Source organism: Cyanistes caeruleus, chromosome 3 (genome assembly GCF_971803275.1).
Source record: "Cyanistes caeruleus chromosome 3, bCyaCae1.hap1.1, whole genome shotgun sequence".
In the NCBI taxonomy this organism is placed as follows: Eukaryota; Metazoa; Chordata; class Aves; order Passeriformes; family Paridae; genus Cyanistes; species Cyanistes caeruleus.
The window spans coordinates 95,973,154-95,981,209 of NC_141703.1; the positions used below are offsets into that span (position 1 = coordinate 95,973,154).

General features: G+C 39.6%; 1 long non-coding RNA gene across 1 annotated transcript; it reads left to right on the plus strand.

Moving 5' to 3' along the window:
- The first annotated feature begins 5,058 nt into the window (after positions 1–5,058).
- On the plus strand, positions 5,059–7,598 carry LOC111940235 (uncharacterized). Its single transcript, XR_002869459.2, has 3 exons — positions 5,059–5,507; positions 6,039–6,116; positions 6,210–7,598. It is a non-coding gene; the product is annotated as an uncharacterized LOC111940235 (long non-coding RNA).
- Positions 7,599–8,056: the final 458 nt, after the last annotated feature.

The window sequence follows — 8,056 nt, forward strand, 5'->3', positions numbered from 1 at the left end:
ACAATGTATGCAAGGTGTCACAATGTTAAATGGGTTTATTTGAGCGATGCAAAACAACACTGTTTCTGAAATGAAATGATGAGTTTATTGGTGCTCCTACAGATCTCATATTGTCAGGTCTGCCACACACCTAGAGTACGTATTCTGCTCTCTCTTGGCATCCCTGTTGTCAGATCTGATGAGTGCTGTACTGGCAGCCTCCAACACTGCAGAAGGAATTTCTCTCAGAACCTGCTAATCTTTAGTAGAAGAAATCTATCACTGAGAAGTTTACTTTATGCAGAAATCTGAAGATATTCCTCTATAATGCCCATTTTTGTTCAGTTTATATCTACTGAAGTATTTAAACTGGTCCTGGTGAAATCAGAATAAAGCCCCATGTTCACAGTGTGTTTATATCTCTTCCAAAGGCTTCCCTGAATTCTGTTCAGAGACAGGGTTATCAAAATCTTGCCCACCATTCCTCTGTCTCTACTATTGATAAGATCAGTGATGAAATTCCTCTTGACTCAAACTAATAGGGGGACAGTGTTCTGCAGATTTCTTAATTGGGCTGATAGCAAGGGCAGGGAAAAACAACTTAGTGAATACATGAGCTTTACCCTAACTATTCTCAACCTAAACAAAAAGCTTGTTTCTTCCTCTTTCATTTTTTTTATTATGAGAACATTTCAGTGTTACTCTTCAGAATATTATGTTCTGTAGCCTTCTCTGAGAGACTGTAAAATATTTTGCACCTCTTTTCCTGAATTCTTGGCAGAAGACCTTTCTCAGAAAATCACTGTCTTCGAACCTTCATATTTAATTTGTATTTTGCACTTTAAGTTATGAAAGCAAGAAAAGTCTGGCTGCAAATCTTTAATTAATCATAGCAAATTCTCCAACTGTGTGAAACATGATTCATTCTGTCTCTTGACTACTATAGCACTTTAGATTTGATTTTTATAAATTACCTGTGCCACCACTGTGGTGTAAATGGATGTGTAAGGGATTGTAATTACCAAGAAACTCAATGATATACAAATGAAAACAGTATATAGGGAAAGAATTACAATTCCATACACTATGTTACTTAATACAGTGACTTTTAAAGATTTTTTTTCTTAAAATAGAACAGCTGTATTTTCTGGTTAATGCAGATGATGGTCAGAATCCTTTTGTTGTATAGGACAGAATGAATAATACCACATGTACCAGGCATCTCTATGAACCCACAGATAAAACATAAAATTATAGAATATTCTGAGATGGAAGGGACCCACAAGGATCATAAAGTCCAACTCCTGACCCCACACAGGACAACCCCAAAAATTAGAAACCAAAAGAACATATATAGAAATACATTATTTTGCTTTTGCCTCATGAAATAGTAATTTTGCAAGAATTCATGTATGGTATCACCCAAGTGATTTGGGGTATGACTCCACTAAAATATCTTCTATTCTGTAATCATACATGTAACTAATGAAGGGAAATGTTACAAAAATGAAAAAATTGTATTTGAAAAATATCAAGCGAGTTGTTGTTAGTGCAGATTGCACTTGGTATGTTGAAATAAAAATAATCAATATTGTAACAATCAATAAAAATATATGCAGACAATTCCATCCAAATCCTTGCTCAAAGCAGGGCCTGTGCTGCTCAGGTTGCTCACTGTCTTGTTTTGTCAAATTTTGAACTTTTCCAAGGCGAAAGATTTCATAACATCCTTGGGCACCTTTTCCCAATCTATGACAGCTCTCATGGTGAAGTCTTTTTTTCTACCACTGGAAATCTACAGTGTTGCAGTCTGTTTCCATTGCCTACCCTTTTTTCTAGTTTGCTATAATTTGAAATCCAAATCACAAAGACATGATGAGCATGTAGCAGCTTGGTCTCCAGCAGCAACACTGGACACGTCAAGCCAGGACAGAGCATGGGCCAGGCTTCTGATGGGGAATGTTTATTAATCCACCAGCTGTACCTAGTACAACTTTGGCAACCTTTTTAACCATCAGAGTAATGATGCTGAGTCTTTGTTTCAACTGGGAGATTCTGAGATGGTCGCACAAGTGGCTCCAGTGGATGACAGACAATAAAGAATGTGTTGTCTTCCACTCACATGTGGTGGGAAATGTCACTCTCGTGTGCAAAGACCTGTTGGTTTAAAAAAATTCACATTTTTTATCTGTGGTAATCCCATAATGGTGACAAGGCCATGGCAGAGTATTAAATATAAAAACAAGTCTCATTAGGGTCTTAAAATAAAGACATCAAATACAAAGGAATCTCACTCCTTCCTCCAGCAGATATGCACACTGTCCTGCAGGAAAGAGAGTATGTTGAAGCTTGTGGAAGGTAAAGAATATTCATTATCATAATCCTTGTATGACTGATCTGCTGAGGCCTCTTAGTAGTTGTGGGGGATAAAGTGAGAGAAGGGCACCTAGTAGAGGAGGATTGCAAATCCATTTCACTTGGGATACCAATCATGAGAGGAAATGAGACCTATTAAGTACCACTTCAAATATGATTTACAGTAATACTTTAATACCTGTTAATTTTTTCCCCAAAAATTAGCTTCAGTGTAGGCCAGACTCTGAATAGTATTGTTCTGGAAAGGAGAGCATGGCTGAGCCCCATGTTCATGGGAGGGCAGGTGACTCTTAGTTGTTCCAAAGCTACTGGTGCTTTCTCAGAGGAGTAATGCAGCTATTGATACAGATTTATAAAAATCTCCTCTTGTTTGTTTTTTCTTAAAGCTCCTTGTAAAACTCAGACAAAACAAACAAGAAAAAAAAAATCAATGTAAAACATCAAAGGTAAATTTGAATCGGTGTTATCTGAAAATTATGCAGCTCTGATGAGCCTAAACACTGTTCAAATATGGAGTTCAATAACTCAACCAAAACTGGTTCTCCAGTTTAGTTTTGTGAATGTTTTAGTAAACTTAATCTGTATGTCCAGTTTAAAATTAAACTAAGTGCCATGAAGGCATATGCCTTGTCTGGGGCCTTCTCTGCAAAAGTTTCACAGCCTTTCAGTCAATCACAGCCTATACACAAATGGCTGTACACCCCTTTGGCTTGTTTGTTTACTCCTCCTAGCTGGAAGCTAGCAAAGCACATGCTGTCTCTCTGCTTTCCATTATGCAACAGGCAGCTGTCAGTCTGTCTGATGCTGTCACAGCTTCAGTGATCTCGAGTGATGAACAGCTGTGCCCCGGGGTGGGAGTGAGTATAACTGGTACTCATTTTATTGTCGACGTGGTGCTGTCATGAGCTCTCTCCCCATAACTTTTATTGGTTTCTATGTCATTTTAACTTGGCACCAGTCATTTCCTAGTACAGAATTCCCAAATTGCACAGAAGTGTTTTGTCCTTAGTATGTGAATGTACAATGAAAAACAGCTGAGTTTATATCAAAGGAGTTCAAAAGCCCTTGTGTTTGCTTTGCTTTAAGGCATGAAGGAGCAGAGTCAGGGTGATTATCCTGGATCAGCTGTACAGAAGTATCTGCTTAGGCCTTTTAACTGTTTTGACTTACTTTCCTCAAAGCAATGTTTGCTGAAAGTTACTATCTTGATTTTGTTAGTGTTTTTTGTTTATTTGGTTTTTTGTTTGTTTTTTTTTTTAAAAAAAAAAACCTGGAGTTGCTGCTGTCACAGGTTTTAATCAAGCATTATACATAAAAGTGGTCTTGGCCCAAACTTGATGAATGAGTTTCCATTTGAGAAATTTGGTTTTTACACTGAGGCTATACAAGTATCAATTTAATAATCTGCCACCTGAAAAATGCAAGGTGATTCAAATACGAATATTTTGGTTATGCTTTCTTATTTTTGTTTTGAATTTCTAGATGAGAAAATATCTCAGCTTTCAATTTTAATATATGCCTGTGTATGCATGCCTGTATGCATTTCATAAAGCATATCTTATATAATATTGATGCTTTTGGCAGTGTTAGGTCAAAATTTCTAAGAAAATTTTTTTATGTTTTAAAATCAAATCAGACTGTATGGCTGAAATAGCAGTATTCTCTAGGTTTAAGAAAATACCTGCAATTTGGATGAATGTGTGTTTTTGTTATCTGTCAAACTTTATTCAGTGCAAAGTTTATCTTGTATTTCACCCTTCTCCCCAGACTAATTCTCCACTCAGTCAACATTGCCATTTTCAAAGATCTTTAGTTACAGGAAGTAAGGCAGAGATTTATGCTTCTGCATGGGATAAGACTCACAGGAAGGGAATAGGCACCACAGACATATAAACCTGAACGTTTTGCCATTGCTGAGACCTTTTTTCTTTTGTTCTGAAGGGGAGGATATGAGGGGTTTGGTGTTCATCAAAGCAGCTGCTGCTACAGGTGCAGCAAATCTTGCAGATGGTGGGGGAGGACTCCTCCCATCTGTGCAGCTCCTCAGTGCCAACCCCAGTTATGTAAGCTTGGTGCAGGGTTCTTGAGTTTAGCTATAATATGATGGTTATCATTCATCTTTGGTGTCTGCAATCAGTCCCACACAGGATAAATTTATTCCCTTAAAGCTAAGATGTGGGTAGTGTGTTCATTCACCTACGGAGAACCAGGTGTGTGTCTGAGTGTGCACACTATGTGCAAGTCAATCCAAGGTAAAACTCCTCATTATTTCATTGTCAAGCGCCTTAAAAAGCACTCTAAAGCATGCTGTGCTTGAAATTCAACCATCCTACCATGAAAATATTGTTTTTTAGCTTCTCACAATTACTGAAGACAGGGCTGAGATCCCTGTGCTTCAGCACCCAATAGTAAATGTTAGACTTAGTTATTACTGTCTCTCTTTAAGCTCATTGCTGAGCTGATCCCCCATATTATGGCATTTGTGGACAGGCTGGGTAGGAACTTTGTCTTAGTGTGTCTTTCCTATGGGAAGAGAACAGTAAGGTGATAAAAAAGCAATGTGAGGTTGAGTGCTTTGGTAGTCAATTTCACTTATAGTTAGATACCTATTAATTCCCACTTATAGTTAACCCTAATTAATTTCCACTTATAGTTAGATAGTTTTAAACTTGTGTGACTGCTGTTGTTGAAAATTAAGTTCTCTGTTTCTTCTGTTTAAGTTAGAGGTTGGATGAGATTGGCCATTCTCAGTGACAGGCCAGCTGTGGTTTTCTAGAGAGCAATTAAAAGATTTTGAAGAGGTTACTTTAGCAGGAAGATTAAGTTCAGTTGGTCACACACTCTGCTGTGTGAGAGACAGCCCTGGAGAGCCTTTAACCACTGCTGACAGATGGCCCCTGAGTTCCTTGGTGCTCATAGTGAGAAGGTCTGAATTATGTCCCTGGTAGATGCATCCTTATTAGATTAGCAGAGTGAAATAGAGCTCCTGTTTCCCCTTCACACACTCTCTGCTTCCTTGGCATGGCTTTGATGTCACAAATAGATTTTAGAGGCATGGACTGACCTCCTCCACAGTTACTTCTATGCCAAGACCTGCTGCTTTTCATCATCCTCAACAGCTGAACAGAGCATGTTTTCATAAGGGAACATTGGTGAGTGTTTTAATTTCATTTCTGTTTTCTTTATCACAGGAGAGCTAAACAAGAGATCTTCACTTGTGTTTAGCAGCCTGAAATTAGAGGCTTACATTATGGAAACACCACCATGAGGGAATAAATAGGCAGACACTGCCTGAACAAAACAGAAGGATGCAAAACCCAAAATGCTAATTTACAGATTATCTTTAACTGAGAGTTATAAACCACATTGAAATAAATAAATAAGTAAATAGTCAATTAACTGTGATTAATTATGCTTCTTTACATTAGTCCTGCTTGTCTTTTTCCTCAGCCTAGTCCAGGAAATGATTCCAAATTAATTCCTGGTCAGCCATGTGGTTCCTGGCAGAGTAAACATCCTATTTTTTAGACAGACAAGTGGTGATGTATCTTGGATCTGCAGAGTTCTTTTTCAGCAATACTGACAAGTGTATAGCAGTGTAGAGATACACGTATTGCAGAAAAAAACTTTTGCCTCTAAACAACATCCTACAGACCCGATGCTCATTTATTTACTTTGCAAAGGTGTCCAAGAACATTTCCAGTGAAAGAAGCAGGTTACTGAGTCTTCCAGCTGGGACAGATTGGGGAGGAGAGCCCAAGGTATTTAGTAATCACCTACCTTGATAATTGAAAGAAGTCAGCTGAAAAGTTGCTGTGGTAGAAACACCCACCACATTTCTTTTGTAACTGCAGAATCGGGGAAGATGCAGATGAAAGACACAGTATGGGATATTCCTTCAACACATGACTAGAGTAGAGCTGCTTTCCTATAAGGAGAAGGCATGGGGTCTGTATAACTGCATCACAGAATGGTTGAAGCTGGAAGTGATCTCTAGAGGTCACCTTGTGTTACCTGCTCAAACAGGGCCATCCATAACCCATAGCTCAGGAGCTGCTCAGGACCAGGCTCTTGTACACCCCTGGGAAGGAGACTCCACAGCCACTCTGAGCAACCTGTGCCAGTGCTCAGTCACCTTCACAGGAAAAAAGTGTTTCCTGATGTTCAGAGAGAACCTCATGTGCTCACTTTTGTGCCTATCACCTCCGATCCTGCCACTGGGCACCACTGATAAGAGCCTGGGTCTATCTTTGCACCCTCCCTTCAGATATTTGTCACACTGATAAGATTCCCTCGTGTCTTTCCTGGGCTGAACAGTCCCAGTTTTCTCAGCCTTTCACCACAGGAGAGGTGCTCCAGCACATTAATAATTTTTGTTATCCTTTGTTGGACTTGCTCCAGTACATCCACGTGTCTCTTGCACTGGGGAGTCCAGACCGAGACACAATACTCCAGGATTGGCTTCGATAGTGCCAAGCGGAGGGGAAGGATCACCCACCTCAGCCTGCTGGCCTTAAAGCAGCCCAAGATACTCCTCTGCCTTGAGGGGCACACTCTGGCTCATGTTCAGTTTGTTGCACCCAGAAGCCCAAGGTCCTTTCCAGCTGGGTGCTCCCCAGCCCATACTGGTGCAAGGGTTTGTTCCTCCGTGGGTGCAGGACTTTGAGCTTATCCTTCTCAACTGCACGGGATGCACTTTGTACCCCTCTGCATGGGGCTGGCCCACAGGCCCTCTGTGGTCCCTCTGGATGGCAGCACAAGCCTCTGGCACGTCAGGCACTACTCCCAGCTTTGTGTCACCTGCAGACTTGCTCAGTGTGTGCTCTGCCCCATCATTCGTGTTGCTAATGACGGTGTAAACGGATCCTAGTGTGGTTCCCCAGTGCAGCAGAGAATTTTTGATTTAATGAGGAAAATAAAAGCAAATAAAGGTGTGTTCTTAATAAGCTGGAACACATTTTTTTTTCCCCTTTTTTTTTTCTAAACATTTTGAGGGATTACATTGCCTCCAATATCCTTCATCTGCCCATTAATCTGCTAACAACATTTAAGATTCTGTGCATTCATCTATTTACTTTTGAGGTTCTGGTATGTAAAATAATTATCTTACTTTGTAACAGGATGTTCTGCTATTGCATAGTTAACATTTTGTAAATTACTCTGCTAGCATTCATTATCAATTACGCCTCTTTGAATAAAAGGTAATGCCTGAGGCCCAGAGCTAAATTATTTACTTGCAGCTAGCTGATTTATTCCACTCTACCTGCAACTTTCTCAAGCAGCTCTTCTTTTCTTGATGCTCAAAAGATAGGAGAGTTGTGAAGTCAAATAGATTCATATTTTTAGTAAAGAGAGGAAAAAAGACATTAAACAGCTTAGTTGATACAAACAATATCCTCTGGGAGAATGCCTTCAGTATGGGTGGAAAAAAATGTGATGACATATTTGAGAGAGTGTAAAATGTTCTGTGGTTACTATGCCTGGAGTCCTTGCACCAACCAAATTCTCCAGCAGTCTGCTTGAAGAGAAGGGGCAAGTGAACACTTCATCCTCACCCACTCCTATCCTCCTATCTTGAACAGATTTAAGGCAGCTTCTTGAGTAACCAGGACAAGAGGGAGAAAATTTTTTTCTCCTATTTTTTACACATTATCAATGAAACAAACACAACTTTCATGGAGCTGATCAGTCGTAGTGACTC